The sequence below is a fragment of the Panthera pardus genome, unplaced genomic scaffold, assembly GCF_024362965.1.
Source record: "Panthera pardus isolate Hobbes unplaced genomic scaffold, ASM2436296v1 HiC_scaffold_8, whole genome shotgun sequence".
In the NCBI taxonomy this organism is placed as follows: domain Eukaryota; kingdom Metazoa; phylum Chordata; class Mammalia; order Carnivora; family Felidae; genus Panthera; species Panthera pardus.
The window spans coordinates 21,627,230-21,645,140 of NW_026527013.1; the positions used below are offsets into that span (position 1 = coordinate 21,627,230).

At 39.1% G+C, this 17,911-nt stretch overlaps 1 protein-coding gene across 12 annotated transcripts in view; it reads right to left on the minus strand.

Moving 5' to 3' along the window:
• The window catches only part of SFMBT1 (Scm like with four mbt domains 1), a 128,019-nt gene that overhangs the window by 66,913 nt on the left and 43,195 nt on the right, over positions 1 to 17,911 (minus strand). For 3 of the 12 annotated variants that reach the window (XM_053897090.1, XM_053897086.1, XM_053897091.1), the window contains exon 3: positions 1,231 to 1,382. The exons of the other annotated variants lie outside the window; for them this stretch is intronic. The gene's annotated coding sequence lies outside the window, so the exon portion shown is untranslated. The remainder of the gene's footprint in view (positions 1 to 1,230; positions 1,383 to 17,911) is intronic. 12 annotated transcript variants of the gene reach the window in all.

Genomic DNA, 17,911 nt, shown 5'->3' on the forward strand with positions numbered 1-17,911 from the left:
TTAAAAAATAAATTAAGTCTAATAAAGTCAATCTTAGCCACTCACATCATCTAAATTAAATCTGACCCTAATTGAACTTTTCCATGATTATGTAAACCCAACACAGCGCATGTCTATCTCAATTGAACAAATCAGTACTAATGAATTTATAAAACCAAAAGAACTTCTAAACAATACCCAGAACTCAAGAATACCCTAAATTTTTAAGGTGTTCAACGTCACTAATCATGAGAAAAATGCCAATCAAAACCACAATGAAGTATCACCTCACACCTGTTACAAAGCTATTATCAAAAAGACAAGAAAACAAACGTTGACAAGGATGTGGGAAAAGGGAATCCTTGTGCACTGTTGGTGGGAATGTAAATTGATGCAGCCACTGTGGAAAACCGTATGGGGGTTCCTCAGATAATTACAACTAGAAATAACGTATGATCTAGCAATTCCCCTTTTGGGTATTCAAAGGAAACAAAAACACTAACTCAAAAAGATATCTACACTCCCATATCCACTGCAGCATTATTTATGATAGCTAAGACATGGAAGCAACTTACGTGTCCACTGATAGATGAATGGATTTTTAAAAATGTGGTATACACACACATATACACACACAATGGGATATTACTCAGCCATAAAAAAGAAACTCCTGCCATTTGCAACATAGATGGACCCTGAGAGCAGTATGCTAAGTGAAATAAGTCAAACAGAGAAAGACAAATGCCATATGATCTCACACATGGAATAAAAACAAAACACCCAAACCCAAACTCATAGATACAAAGAACAGATTGGTGACTGTCACACAAAATGGGTGAAGGTGATCAAAAGGCACAAATTTTCAGTTAAGAAATATGTAAGTCCTAAAGATATCAAGTGCAGCATGATGACTCACTGTCAACAACACCGTATCGTATATTTCAAAAGACAGTAAATCTTAAAGGTTCTCATCCTAAGACAAAAAGTTTGTATATGTGGTGACAAGTATTACTGAAACTTACTGTGGTCAGCGTTTTGCAATATATTCATATATTAAATCATTATGTTGTACACCCTGGACTAACACAATGTTGTATCTCAATTATATTTCAATTTAAAAAGCTAAATTATGAGGCGATATTTTAAAAGTGTGGTTTTAGACTAACAATGAGAAATTTTTAAGTAAAATATGGCATAAGCATACAATGTAATACTACATGGCCATTAAAAATTGTGTTAGAGAAGCGGCACCTGGGTGGCTCAGTCAGATAAGCATCGGACTCTTGATTTCACTTCAGGTCATGATCTCATGGTTCATGAGACTGAACACCCCATCGGGCTTTGTGCTGACAAAGCGGAGCCTGCTTGGGATTCTCTCTCTCTCTGCCCTTTTGTCTCTCTCTCTAAATAAATAAAGAAACATTTTTTAAAAGTTGTGTTAGGGGGTGCCTGGGTGGCTCAGTCAATCGAGCATCCAACTTCAGCTCAAGTCATGATCTCACGGTTCACAGGTTCAAGCTGTGCCATCAGGCTCTGGGCTGACAACTCAGAGCCTGGAGCCTCCTTCGGGTTCTGTGTCTCCCTCTCTCTCTCTGCCCCTCCCCTGCTTGTGTTCAGTCTCTGTCTCTCAAAAATGAACAAATGTTTAAAAAAATTTTTTTAAGAAGTTGTGTTAGAGAAATGTTTTTCTTTCCAATAAAAATCCCAAAAGGGTATTTTATTTTAAAATGCTAATTTAAAATGCATCTGAAGGAGAAAATGTACAACCCAGCTACATTTTTGTAAAAGATGTATATGATGAGATAGTTCTATCAAAATATTCAAATAGTATGATATTAGTACAAGAAAAGACAAATACATCAGTAAAATAGGAATTAAAGAATTGGCTATCCATTCTGAGAGGCAAAAAACTGGATCCTTACTTCATGCTGCCACATAAATAAATTCCAGGCAAATTAAAAGAGCAAAACATGAAAAACAAGACTCCAAACAAATTTAAAAAATGGGAATATGGTTATAAACCCTGGGACAGCATAGACATCCTCAAGCATTGAGGCCATAAAATGGAACATTTAAAAATATTTAAAACTTCTGACTGGCAGAAAGACAGCATCAACAACTTTAAAAACCAAGCCCTAAGGGGATCCGGGTAGCTCAGTAGGTTGGGCGTCCAACCTCAGCTCAGGTCATGATCTACAATTCGATTCGTGTGTTCAAGTCTCATATAGGGTTTGCTGCTGCCAGTGCAGAGTCAGCTTCCAATCCCGTCCCCCTCTCTCTTTGACCCTCCCCAACTCACACACACGCTCTCTCTCTCTCTCTCAAAAATAAACATTTAAAAAAAATAATAAATACATTATATAAAAACCAAGCCATAGACTAGAAGAAAATATTTCCAGCATATATTAGACATAAAGGATTAACAGTCATAATCACAGAAAACATCTATAAATTAATAAAGAAAAAAAGGCCAAACCTAACGGAGAACAAAAGTCAGGTACGAAGAGGAATTTTAGAGAAGAAATGCAAATGATCAATAAGCATACAAAAACATGTTCAATGTCAAAGGCTAAAATGAGGTTTTTTTCATTCAGAATGACAAAAATAAAAGATTAATAACATCCAATACAGGTGAAATTATGGAGAAATGGATGTTGTCACTACTAGTTGAAGAGCACAAATGGGTATAACACTTTTAGAGAGAAATTTTATTGCATCAAAAAATTTAACTTGCATTCTGTACAAACCAAGCAATTCCATTTCCAATATCTATTTCAGAAAAATATCCAAAGAGAGGGTGCCTGGGTAGCTCAGTCGGTTAAGCAACTGACTCCAGCTTGGGTCACGATCTCGTGGTTCCTGAGTTCAAGCCACGCATCAGACTCTGCGCTGACAGCTGAGAGCCTGGAGCCTGCTTTGGATTCTGTCTCCTTCTCTGTCTCTGCCTCCCCTCCTCCGTCATGCTCTGTCTTTCCCTATCCCTCTCTCTCTCTCTTAAAAATAAATAAGCATTAAAAAAATTTAATACCCAAAGAAGATAAAGAAATAAGCAGCATAACATTTTTTTTAAGTTTATTTATTTTGAGAGAGCGTGAACAGGGAAGGGGCAGAGAGAAAGGAAGAGAAAGAATACCAAGCAGGCTCTGCACTGTCAGTGCAGAGCCCAATGCAGGGCTTGATCTCACAAACCCTGAGACCTGAGCCGAAATCAACAGTCAGACACTTAACCAACTGAACCACCCAGACTCCCTGAAGCATAACATTTTCAAAGAAAGAGGGGCACCAGGGTGGCTCAGTCACTTAAGCGTCCGACTTCAGCTCAGGTCATGACCTCACGATTCAACTCATGAGTTTGAGCCCTGCGTCAGGCTCTCTGCTGTCAGTGCAGAGCCCACTTCAGATCCTCTGTCCCACTCTCTCTCTCTTTCTCTCTGCCCCTCTCCCACAAATAAACATTAAAAAGTTTTTTTAAAAAGGCATGAAGTACTGATACATGCTATAATTTGGATAACTTTGAAAATATACCAAGTGAAAGAAGTCAAACACAAAAGGCCACATATTATATGCTTCCAGTTATATAAAATGGCCAGAACAGGCAAGTCCATAGGGACAGAAGGTAGAGTAGTGAGGGTGCCAAGAGCTAGAGGGAAAGACTACCACTATGCAGAGTTTCTTCTGGGGGCTACTGAAACACTATGAAATTAGATTGTCACAGCAGCCCTACAACTGAATAAAAACCATTATTCAGCTGTGTTGTACACAGCTAGTACACAACTAGTATGACATCGTATATCAACTATACTTCAATAATAAAAAAAAACCACTCTGGGGGTGCCTGGGTGGCTCAGTCGGTTAAGCAGCCGACTTCGGCTCAGGTCATGATCTTGCGGTCCGTGAGCTCGAGCCCCACATCAGGCTCTGTGCTGACAGCTCAGAGCCTGGAGCCTGTTTCGGATTCTGTGTCTCCCTCTCTCTGACCCTCCCCTGTTCATGCTCTGTCTCTCTCTGTCTCAAAAATAAATAAACGTTAAGAAAAAAAAACCACTCTGCACTACTGTACACTTTAAATGAGTGAATTTCATGGTATGTGAAGTGTATCTTGATCGAGTCGCAAAAAAATAAAGTCATCTGTATTAAGAACACAACTGTGGGGGCGCCTGGGTGGCTCAGTCGGTTAAGCGTCCAACTTCAGCCCGGGTCACAATCTCGTGGTCCGTGAGTTCGAGCCCCGCGTCGGGCTCTGCGCTGATGGCTCAGAGCCTGGAGCCCGCTTCCAATTCTGTCTCCCTCTCTCTCTGCCCCTCCCCCGTTCATGCTCTGTCTCTCTCTGTCTCAAAAATAAATAAACGTTAAAAAAAAAAAAAATTAAAAAAAAAAAAAAAAAAAAAGAACACAACTGTGGGGGCGCCTGGATAGCTCAGTCAGTCGAGCGTCTGACTCCTGATCTCAGCTCAGGATCAGGTGAGACCAGGTCATGATCTCCTGTCTGGTGGGTTCGGGCCCCACATCAGGCTCTGCTCTGACAGTATGGAGCCTGCTTGGCGTTCTGTCTCTCCCCCTCTCTGCCCGTTCCCCTCTTGCATGCACTTTCTCTCAAAATAAACCTAAAAGAAGAACACACCTGTGCTTTAAAATAACATTATTTCCATTTTCAAATACAGAAGCTGAGGGCAAGGAATCTGGGTACCATCTGGATATCCAACAGAAAGAACAAGGAGAATTTAGCTGTCACTGGTTTGTTTTAGTTAAGGTAATGCTGTGCTTTAACCAATAAATTCCAAATTACAGTTGCTTAATCCAACAGATATTTCTCACTCAGTGAAAGCCCAAGCAGGTCCTGAAGAGTAGGCAACTGTCCTCTATGTGGTAATTCATCGAGCCAAGCGCCTTCTGACCCAGAGCGCTGCATCTTCAACACAGGTTCCCCAAATCATTCAGCATAGGGATCATTCACGTAGGTTTTCTTGATCCAGGGCTTCTACCCACATTCTATTGTTAAAATTCGGTCACATGACCCCATCTAACTACAAGGGAAGCTGGGAAATATAATGCAATACTTCCCACTATTAAATATGAGTGTTTAGAATTAGTACTACCATTTTTTAGAACTGATATTAACAGATACTACCAGTGATTTTGTTCAAAGAAGCCTCTATGAGTCAACAGCAGTGATACTAATGAACTGCAATGTTACTGCAATTAGTCAATCAATATTTGCTGAGCACATACTATCTGCCACATACTGTGTTAGGCAAACAAATGGCGGGGGAGGGGGGTGCTGCCCTCACAGTTCTCACAATCTAGTGTGGGGAGACAGGTAATAAAGTATATAGTATGCTGAATGAAAATAAATGTTAGGGGCAAAAATGAGGCAAGGAAGGAGGACACAGAGTTACTACTTTCGAAAGAGTACCAAGGCCTTAGTGATGAGGTGACATTAGCCAACACCCAAGGGTACCTGGGGAAGTACATTCCAGACAGAAAGCGCAAAGATCCTGAAGTGGGAGCTTGTGTAGCACTTTCAAGGCCACTGCTGTTGGAGCAGAAGGATCAAGGCAAAGATGCTAGGAGATGAGCTCAGAAAGGTACCAGGGACCAGATTATACACAAACGTGTAGGCTGCTGTGAAGATCTGGGTTTTGAGGAAGACACTGGAGGGCTCTGAGCAGAGGAGGGACATAATCTGACCTCTCTTTCAAAAGGATCACTGTGCAACTGTGTTGAGAATAGACTGTGAAGTGAGCAAGGAGCCCAGGAAGATCAATAAAAAAGATCCTGGAACAATCCCAGCGAGCGTGTTAGTGGCTAGATCCACTAGAGCATCGGTGAAAAAGGTTGAGGAGGGTAGAAGGAAAACTGGATGTGTGGTGTGAGAGAAAGAGCAGCATCTGGGCTGACTCCCAAGTTTTCGGCCTAAGCCACAGAAAGGATGAAATTGCCATTTAGGAGAAAGGTTTAGAGGAGGAGTGGTTTGAGAATGAAAAATCAGGGGTTCCGATGGAAAATCGGTCAGTATGATTAATTTCTTCATCATTAAAGCTTCTTTCTTTGAGTTTCCAGGAAAATTTTTTTCAATCAACAAAAGTGTAATTATTAACACTCCTTATATGAACAGTGGTTCCAACTTATGAGCTCTTTTCATATGCCATAATTCATTCAAGCTTAATAAAAACTCTTAAAAATATCTAGAATGGCTTCAATCTTTATTTCGCACCTTGGAACCTTCTTGTCAGCTTCAGTCCCCACTCTCACACTTCACCTTTCTTTCCGTTAGGTTTACTGATCGATCATCCATGAAGGCATTTCATCACACCAATTCAGTAACTTGCGCTGTTTTAGTGTTTAAAATCCTAATTTCAACACCCATAAATTTTCCATTAAAAGCACCTCAATGTCAACTTTTCTAACCCTTCTTTAATACATGTCTTTCAAAAATTTCAAGCATAAATATTTTTTTAAAACTGATTCATACTATAATGATGTTGGAAATCTCATGTCAACCAATTTATAAATCCCTAGTTCCAGCTATAAGTAGGACCACTTCACAGCCCTGTTCCCTCAGCAATTGCTAATAGTGACAATATTTGTACTCTGCACCACATATCAAGATTATGAAATCATAGTTCTGACATGATCTTTCATTATACCAAGATATGACAGTAGCATTTAAAAATCATTTTTTTAACTTTATTTTTTATTTTTTAAAATTTACATCCAAATTAGTTAGTATATAATGAAGCAATGATTCCAGTAGATTCCTTAATGCCCCTTACCCATTTAACCCATACCCCCTCCCACAACCCCTCCAGCAACCCTCAGTTTGTTCTCCATATTTAGGAGTCTCTTTTGTTTTGTCCCCCTGTTTTTATATTATTTTTGTTTCCTTTCCCTTATGTTCATCGGCTTTGTCTCTTAAAGTCCTCATATGAGTGAAGTCATATGATTTTTCTTTCTCTGACTAATTTCACTTAGCATAATCCCCTCCAGTTCCATCCACGTAGTTGCAAATGGCAAGATTTCATTCTTTTTGATTGCTGAGTAATACTCCATAAAAATCATTTCTTTATCCTTATCCTATAAGCTGGAGAAATGGTAGATGTTCTAGAGTACAAATATTGTCACATTCTTCATGGATGACGACTTTATTTATAGAAGCCAGTTACATGAGCACATGTTGAAATAGTCAATAGGTCTCTGTTCTGATTAAATAAGGAGGTATTTAGTTCACCAACATAAACACTGCCAAAAATGTACCAATTTCAATATTATAAAATGATTACATGAATAGACTATATTCAGTTATGAAAAGGCTTGAAACTGTTGTGTAATTTCATAGTGGCTGTTTCTCAGCCTTCTCACGTCAAATGACAGATCATTCTAACCCTACAAATGGTTGTTAACCATTTATCTAAAAAAAAAAAGAAGTCCTATATGAGTACTTACTGTGTATGTGCCTAGTACTTTTTGTGTGTTATATAGTAAATAAAACACTGCTGATAATATATGGTATGCATAAGTGTTAACTATTTTCAAATTCTATCTTATTTAATCCTAACCACTCTACGTAGCCTATACATGGTAACCCCATTTTACAGATGAGGAAACTGAGGCTCAGAGAAAAGAAATAACCTGTCAGTTCTTTTAGTAAGCAAACAGCAGGGCAGGATGTGAACCCCAGTCTGACTCCGGAGCCTGAACCCCTCTAGACTTCCAGGCTTTCCTCAGAGATCAGGCAGTGAGGGCGACTGTGAGGTGTGTCTCCTGTACCATAATGTGATGGCTCCACATAACTTACACTCTAGTTCTTTTGTTTGTTACTTGTTCAACTACAAAGCTCTATATTGTTCTGGTAGAATGGGGAATAGCCAGGAGTCTGGATGGCACCTAAGTGTTACTATTTATGAACTTCTTCTGAAATGTTATTCTAGCAGGTCCTTAAACTAGTTCCTATGAAAGAATAAAAGCCTAATTAAAATAAAATCTCTGAATTACTGAATACTTATGAAAAGGAAAACAGAAGGCCCTTATTCTTTAAATGACATGATAAACTAATCTTGAAGTGTTTCCAGAGAAAAGGATTTAAAAGAATTTATGTAATTTATGACACTTTTTTGCTTCGAGTGTTAAGATTAAAGTTTGTTCATAAATAGGTTAAAATTCCAGTTTACCTCTGTATGCGCCAAGAAACTACATTCTTCATAGCTCTGCACAAAGTTAAGCTCAGTCCACATCTACCTCTCCAATTCTGTAAATCACACTCCGATTAGCCTTGTTAAGTCCTTCCCTCTCTCTTCCCCTAGCCCTGAATCCTGCATCCGTTTAGCATGGCAAAGCCCCGTTCCACGTAATGGACTGCACTCAGTCAGTCCACTCCTTGCTGTCAGAAAACTGCGTTCTGGGCCTTCTGTATGGCTATATGACCTGGTCCTGGCTACAAAAGAAGAGAAAGTATGCTGGGGAGCTTCTGGGAAATATACTCTCACTCTCAATGAGAGAAGCAAGATAGTTTTAAAATATGGATTACGCATTCTACTTCTCTTGGGGCTCTTTCAGTGCTAGATGTGGGTATAACACCAGCATGTAAACTCCATGAGGACATGCATCGTTTCATTCAACTGATATTACTGAATGCCTATCAGATGCCAGGCTCTGTGCTGGGCAGCAGAGTAATGAACAAATGAGACTAATAATGTCCCTGCTCCTAAAACATAGCTAGCACTCAATTAATATCTGTTGAATTAATGAACTGCAAATTAAAATGATCAATTACTGAACCCCAACTTTGGCAGAACCATTTTTAAATTGTAAAACTTGTAAGTGTAACTGAAACTAATATTCAGATAATTGTATATATTGCACCTCTAGACCAAGCAGTTTTTGCTATATGGCCAAGTAAACACATACACACTTCTTTTTCTTGATACCAAAGAATATGTATGCAAAAAGTACTGGCAGGCAATCATACTTATTATAAGCAATTTTCGATGTCTCATCAAAAAATGTATGTGTGCAGGGGCACCTGGGTGGCTCAGTCAGTTAGGCATCGACTCTTGGTTTCAGCTCAGGTCATGAGCTCACAACTGGGGAGGATTCTGACCCCACATCGGGCTCTGCACTGACAGTGTGGAGCCTGCTTGGGATTCTCTCTTCCTCCCTCTCTCTCTCTCTGCCCCTCCCCCGCTCCCTCTCTCTGTCTCTCTCAAAATAAATAAACTTAAAATATGTGTGTGTGTGTGTGTGTGTGTGTGTGTGCATGCGTGCGCACGCATGCTAACTGAAAGAGAAAGTGCCCCTTTAGTATTAATTTTGCTATACCTCTAAGGAATATGTTTAAAGAGAAGTAGTCAATGAAAATTTAAATCAAAATTCAAAATCTGATTAAAAACAAAACTATCGTGAAAGGTAAAAAGGGAAAGTCAGAGCTAGGAACAAAATAATGAATATTTTTTAACTATTCATGAATTTTGATATCCTTATTCCCCTATTCTCCCTCCAATTACCATGACCAAGAAGAACAAGTCATATGACTGTAATTTGGATATCTGGTAAAGGTGGCCTAAAACTCCCAGACAGTTAATCAAATTTACATTAAGCTAGAAGGGAGTCTGGCAGTGGGACAGAATAATACTTAAAAGGGATTGATCATCAAGAGACCAGAGATACTAATATAGTTTAACTGTAGAGCTCAGCTACAGGCCAAATAAACAGAAACCAGAAATAAAGGCCTCCAAATGTTTTTGAAGTTCTTAGCTCAAGGTTAAGGAATTGACCACAAACCAAAAAGATCCAGAAGTTCAAATCAGGCCTAGAAAGTTACTTAATTGTCTTCACCTTCCAAATAGCTACCCATGTGCTCATCTCATTATAGGTAGCCCCCAGCGAGGGGAAGAGGGAGGGTCTGAAAACTCCCTGATAACTACGTTAGAAATCAGAAAGGCAGGTCAATGAGAGGAAACAGCAAGTACACATACACACTCCAGGAAAAAAAAGCCTGTATCAGATGAGGCCAAAACAAACCTCAGTGTGACAGTCCACATTGCTCTCTCCCTCTAAATTCCTAGTGGCCTTAGATGTGTTATTTTATTGCAAATTCTCTGGTACATGAACTGTTGGAAGTAACATAAAAGCCAATTCTATTTCGTTAAAAGCAGACTATTCTCTTGAAGAGAATGAGAATCAACAGAAGCTAAATAATGAGTACAACTAAATTTGTTCTACCCAAAGTTCAGGACAGTAAGTATCTTTAAAAACATCACTCAGCAAAACCAGTGGAGGTGCTCAGAAGGGAATCCAGGTCTCTTTGACTCTGTGCCTTTGTCTTCGCCGGTTGGGCAAATGCTTCTCTGGACAATGGACAACAAGACTCCTAGCTGGGGAGTGGCAAGTAGCGAGAATGGACTAGACAAACCATAAAAAGGAGACTCAGCTTAAGTTCCCCAGGCTATCATTTTGCTAGCTCAGCTTCCCTGTTACATAGGGAATATACATATATTGAGGGGTTCTGAAGACTAAAGCAGAATTTACATAGAATAGAGCACCACACAAATAGCAGGCACCTAATAAATCCTATTCATTAGATTATTAGAAATATGTCTACACCCTTATATTCCCATACAGTTGTGTCTTCTCAGCTAAGGAAGTTAGGGGTCATAAATTTTAGAGGTGACTGAACCAAAAGTACAGGATGTTTAATAAAAAATTTTAAGTGGTTAACTTAGCCTTCTAAAGGGCAGAAAATCAAGATGTAAGAATGATCAACACCGTATCAAAAGTAACCAGACAGTCCTGATAAGGAAGCGTGAGGCCTTAGGAGCCAGACTGGTGGGTATGAGTCCCAGGTGCATGCCTGCTTGCTGTGTGGCCTTGGACAAGTTGTATCACCAATTTATGCCTCAGTGTCATCACCTATAAAATGGAGATGTTAACAATGGCACCTATCTCATAGTTACTCTGATTATTCAATCCATTAGTGCATGTAAAAGTTTATGGCACAGTAAGCCCTCAGCGCAGATTAGCTATTTTTGCTTTAACAAACCTCTTAGTAGAAGAATAAAGATACTATTTCAAGGATGATTCCCAACCTCTCAGTACTTGGAATACTCTCACTTTGCTTACCAAATACCCTTCTAACTCTTTCTTCCTAGCAAAGTTATACAGTAACTTTGCTTTAATTAACATACATTTCTTTATTATTTGATGGAATGGAAGGAAAGGGAGTTTAAAGAACAGTCAAAAGGCTAAAAAAGAATCAGTGTGATAAACAGCCACCATCAAAAACCTCAGAATCAGCAGGAAAGCACATAAACAAAGCCTCCACCCCCAAGGGAGTGAAGAGGCTTCTTCCTTACCCCCAGAGGCCTGGAGAAGAGTGGGTGGCAGGCAAGCTATAGTGACTAATGTCTCCAGATCCCTGGGAGGCTGCCTTTTGTCCGATCATTCACTCAACTTTAACCTCTACTCACTCTTCTCAAAGCCTTCAACCAAGGGTGTGATGTTGAGGCAGGAGGCTTTGGGGGTTCCACTGCTTTGTTTTGTTCTATTAATATTAAGCACACAGGTATTTTTTTGAAAGCTTTATGTCAGACTTTAAAGACTCCTGGACTATAATCACATGTGCTGTACAATTAATTCATTAGGATGTTTTAAGACATTTAAGGCCCTAAAAGCAGATCATTGGTTGTAACTGCCAAGGACCTTTGGATAGGCTACTACCCCTCAAAATCACTGTAAGCACCAAAACAGCACGATCAGTGGGAACGTCTCCCCACTCCTGGGCAAGGCTGCTGCCCGCCTGGGGCATCCCTGGGAAACTGTGTGGCAACTGTCTACTGCAAATTCGGGCCATCAGGTCACGCTCCACAAACCTAAGAAGCATGATCAACATTTAATAACAATGATAGAAGGAACAAGGATAAGGATTTAGAAAAGGCATAAGTTATTTAGAAAACAAAACAACTCTTCAGTAGCTTTTAAAATAAGTGCTTCGAGGAAAGGAGTAAACCTCTGGTTACTACTAGAGATAAACTGGAACACGTTACATATGTAAAATAATACAGTGCAAAAAAAGCTACGTAGACATAAGGGGGAAAAAAGCCTAAATTATGCGTATTAGGAAACTAATTAAACTCATACATAAAACCAAAACCCCCACCAGGCAGAACAACAGTCTACCTGTTACGCTAGAGATCAGCAGGGTGCTTGTAGCCTGTGGTTTGTTCAGCATTAGAACTTAGTTGCAGCTTGTTACTTGCTTTTGTAGAGTTCAATACCCACATCTATTAATCTATTAAATTTCCTCTGAGAACTAGAAGTGCTTATGTTAAATACACAGAAATTTTTGCTTAAGTCTCTGCCCCTTTTAAACAAGAAATGATGCTTCCCCTTCCCCTTTTCTATTCTTTCTCTAAAAACAGTATTTTTCCTACCATTAAATTATTATTTAAGTAAACTTAAATACACTACTACAAAGACTAACATTTTTCCAAGATTAGCACTTACCAATTCCACTTTCTAGTGTGTAGTACAAAAATATCTATGTAATTTTCAATTCTTACTAATACTGACTATGCTACACTAAGTTTCATATTGTATAGGAAAAAATAGGTTTTATAAAATATAAAACTTCTTTCAGCCTTAGATAAAACTATAACTGAAACAGAGACAGATGCCTGAAGTCATCAAAGTAAGCTGAAAAGAATTCAAACCTTTGTTATTTGCAAACTAACACAGGATGGGCTTGAGGCAAATGGCTATTGATATCTATTTCAGAGGGGCAAATATTCCAGCACCATATATGAAAACTGTTCTGATTTATATTCCAAAGTGCGGAATGGAGTGGGCGGGTGGGTGGGGGAGGCAGAACAAGGTTATTGTTTTAATTGTTGTATTTAAACTGTTGAGAAAATAAATGAGCTAGTTGCTTAAAACACCCAGGAAAAACATCATCATCACAACTCAAAAGCACACACTCAAAATCATTAATGTGTTTTCTTCAATATTTTCTTACAAGACGTGAGATTACAAATGTGGTACTATTCTCTATTAAAGTATAAAAGAAAACTCAATTCACTTGTCTAAACTCACATTAAATCCGCCCAAAATGATAATCTGAAGATGACTACAAAGTCAGCCACATCAGGTTTGCAACTTCACGGCCTCCAGCCAGACGATGAGACAGGACACTCAGTCAATCCTTGCTGACTAGGAAACCCAAAGCTTGAGGAGGCTTAATGCCAAATCTAACTATCAAAAAGTCATAAGCTTACTTCAAATTCCTCTCAAAACAATGTTTTAAGAAAAAAAAATACCAATAAGCCATTCAAACAGCACAGTACTACTCTTACCCGAATCTTAAACAAAATGTCAAATTCAGACTGCCAGTTAGACTTCAAAAAGCCACTTTAATGAAAAAGTCTTGTCAAGACAGTTTTCCCAACTGTAACAAACACTATGGATTTTTGGCATTAAACAGAGACATCTGTAAAGCAAATGATTAAAACTACCAAAACAGACATGACTGCCCCAGGGCTGCCCGGCCAACTTTGCAATTTCAGAGGGATACTGATGGAGAGGGGTGAAGGCTGAAGAAGAAATTTTTTCTACTTTACTCAAATGACGAGTGATTAAGTTCAATACGTAAACATTTTCCTTTTGCTCATTCCTCCCCCCGAATAATTAGGTACTTTATGCTCACATCACTCTCTCCTTTTCAGACATTTGCTTCGTGCCATCAGAAACTATACAACACACTGCACGTGGACATGAACTCAACTGCCTGGGAGATGTTTAAAAAACCTTTGTTTCACTAACCACAGAGATTGGTGAATCTAAAAGCTGGAAGAAACTTTAATAGGTAGCACCTAGTCCAATGGTCCTCATAGTTTTGTGGTTACCTATCCACCATTCTCATGCCCCAACATTTCCACAAATAATTCCTCTCCATTAACCTAGGGTGCTTCTCTAGCATGTTCCTTGAGGAGGAACCTATCTACGCATCCTTGAGTGGAAGAAGTTATCTATTCTATGTCAAACACCACTGATGACACAGTAACAAAAAACTCCCATAAGTGCCTTCTGGGACAATCTATACCACTTCTGAGTTGCTTCACCACAAAGTTTTTCCATTCAACTGCCCCAAGTCCCAAAGGCTTCCTTCTACCCATAGGTATTTCCCACTCACAATGAGTCTGTACCTTTGCTCACACAAAAGCCCTTCACACCGTTGAGAGAACTAACAGTTATTCCAAAGACAGGTCCTAAGTTCCCTCACCATCCTGAACTTCCTCTGAAATACATTTCAGTTTATCTGTATTCCAACAGGACACAAAAGAATAAATTAAAGCCTGAAAATGATTATGATTTCATTTTATTTCTTAAAGAATTCTCTTTTTTAATGTTTATTTATTTTTGAGACAGAGGGAGGGAAGGAGAGAGACAGAGAATCTGAAGCAGGCTCCCCACTGTTAGTGCAGAACCCAACGTAGGACTCAAACTCACAAACGGTGAGATCATGACCTGAACTAAAGTTGGCCGCTTAACCAACTGAGCCACCCAGGCGTCGCTATGATTTCACTTTAAATAACCTACTACTTATGTGACCAGGCAAAATATTTCAAAGCTAAGTTTGCTCAGTTTATCAGACTTTGATCCTGAGATCATGGTAATCAGGCTTAATGGAACAAAGAACGGTTCCTTTCTCAATGTGTTCCTTTAAAGTCAACCAATCACAGAACTAAATAGATTTTTTTTTCCAAAAAAAGATATATAATAGCCAATAGGTACATGAAATGGTGCTCAATATCATGAATCTTCAGGGAAATGAAAATCAAAACCAAAATGAGATATCACCCCATACATGTTAGAACAGCTATTATCAAAAAGACAGAAAGTACTGATGAGAATGTGGAGAAAAGGGAACCCTCATGCACTGTTGGTGGGAATGTAAACTGGTGCTGCCACTATGTAAAACAGTATGGAGGTTCCTCAGAAAATTAAAAATAACACTACCATATGAGCCAGCAATTCCATTTCTAAGTATCTGAAAGAAACAAAATCACTACCTGAAAAGATATCTGCACCACCAAGTTCACTGCGGCATTATTTAGAATAGCCAAGACATGGAAGCAACCTATGCGACCAACAATAGATTAATGAATAAAGAAAAGATACTGTACTTACACAACAGAACACTCTTCAGCCACAAAAAAAGAAGGAAATCCTGCCATTTGCAACAACATGGATGGACCTCGAGAGCACTATGCTAAATGAAGTAAGTCTGAGAAAGACAAATGCTGTATGATCTCACTTATATGTGGAATCTAAAAAACCAAATGGGGCGCCTAAGTGGCTCAGCTGGTTAAGTGTGCAACTTTGGCTCAGGTCATGATCTCACGGTTCGTGGGTTCGAATCCCACGTCGGGCTCTGTGCTGACAGCTCAGAGCCTAGAGCCTGCTTCAGATTCTGTGTCTCCCTCTCTCTGTGTCCCTCCCCTGCTTACACACTCTCTCTCTCAAAAATAAACATTAAAAAAGTGTTTTGAAAGATGTAAAATTAAAATAAAATAAAATCTAAATAAAAAAACCAAACTCATAGATTCAGAGGATAGATTGGTGGTTGCCAGAGATGAGGGAGGCAGGGTGTGAATGGGTAAACATGCTCAAAAGGTACAAACGCCCAGTTAATGGGCAAATAAGTCCTGGGGATGTAACATACAGCATGGTGGCTATAGTTAACAATATCACATCGTATATTTGAAGGCTGTTAAGAAAGTAGACCTTAAAAGTTACTGTCGTAAGAAAAAAAATGTGAGGTGACTGATGTTAACTAAACTTATTGTAGTCCTAATTTTGCAATATATACATATATCAAATCACTATATTGTACTCCTTGGACTAATACAATGTTATATGACAACTGTATCTCAATAAAACTGGATGGGGTGCCTGGGTGGCTCAGTCGGTTGAGCATCTGACTTTGGCTCAGGTCATGATCTCATGGCTCATGAGTTTGAGCCCCATGTCGGGCTCTGTGCTGACAGCTCGGAGCCTGGAGTCTGCTTCGGATTCTGTGTCCCTCTCTCACTGTGACCCTTCCTCGTTCATGCTCTGTCTCTCTCTCAAGAATAAAACATTAAAAATTTTTTTTTTAATTGGAGAAAAAAGGAATGCTGATGTTGATACCCATGGTTACTCTTAAAGTCAGGGACTTGGTTATTTTCTCTCTCTAGCCCAGTTCCAAATAGATACTCAATATATGTGTGCAAGAAAGAAAAAAAAGGAATAAGAACGAACTCTCAAGCTAAAAAGTAGGTGTGAGAAAGTAAAATTTATAATGCAGGTCAAGATAATGCAGAATAATAAACAGGTACAAGCAAATAGGCTGGTGGCCTCTGTAGAGACTTAGAAGAAATACTGAGGAAATTAAGTTTCAAGAATGAAATCTAGCCACTGGTATTCAGGAGTTCAAGGCACCAACTTAATCATTATATAACTAGGGGAAATGGCAAGGATCTGGTTATTGGAAACCGTACTCAACAGTAAGGCTGCAGTAGTGAGTTATTGCCATACTTAAGCAATTCATTTATGTATCTCCTTTGGGGTGAAGATTAGTCCCAGAGTCTGGGTAGAAGCTAGCTCTCTTGGCAGGATCTCAGTTGGCATCCTGAGGTTGTAACTGTAGAAGCGGAGAGCTAAATGGAAATGACAAAGGCCACAGAAGGAAAAAAAAGCCAATTCTCAAGATCTAAGGTGGTTACAGCTCAGTTTGTGATTTTTAAATTTTCAGATTCCCAAGTCTGAACACTGCCTTTCAAAAAAAAAAAAAAAAAGAAAAAATGCCAATCATTTTGCAAAACCAGGGTACCTTTCAGGAGAAACTAAGAGAAATCATAGGTATATCTGAATACCCTACAACGTGAAGGGGAAAAGAACTAAACACACATTCCAGAATTCACTTCTCCCCCTTAAAAATGACCACAGCACCTTTGGACCCTTCTAGAGGGGCCCACCTGCACCTGAGGCCCACTCCTGCCTCAGTCTCTATGGTGCCATGCCTAGCCGCTGTAAGCGCTCAGTCTGTGGTCTACTCAGTGAAATTAATGGGGATAGTTCTGCCATCTATTAGGTGGGATTCCAGTCTCAACTCTCAATACTTCTTATAGTCATCCTTTAACTTAAAAAGTGCCAAGAAACTAAAATAATTATTGAAAAGCATCTCAACTCTGAAAATTAAGCCCCACCCAACATGGGACTCGAAGTCATGACCCCAAGATCAAGAGTTACATGCTCTTCCAACTGAGTTAGCTAGCCGGGCACCCCATTTTGGCAGTATTTTTTTATTTGTGGCAAATCTGTTACATCTGATACATAACATATTAAAGTCCACTTTAATACAAATTACTTTGAAACCTAGACTATTGTATATGTGACACAGACTAGCTGTTCTGCTGCACTGCTTTAATACCTGCTACATTCACAGCAGCTCCTTACCAAACATGTGATAACTTTAGGTGCTGGCACTAAACTTCTACACCTTCAAGGGCTAATTAGTACACAAACCTTCTCCACTCTTGCCCCCCTCCATTCACTGAGCTCTGCCCCTTTTATCCGAAGTACAGTGTATCTACTTACAGCATGCTACAAAGTTATTGTGACATTAGATTAGTGTTTAAAACAGATACACTGACAGCCAAAAGAAGAAAAACATCATCCCATTTGGGAAGAATTGTGAAAATGGAGTTAATGGCTAAGATACAAAAAGTGAAAAAAGTAATAATAGTAAAAGTACATTTACATGTATGAATTTACATCAATTTTGTAACTTTTCTTATTTATAGTTAAGATCAAGGAAAGAACAGAAAACCATTTCATAACAATAAAGCAGCATAAGAGACAGCAACATCATAAATCAAACCTGTAAAAAAAAAAAAAAAAG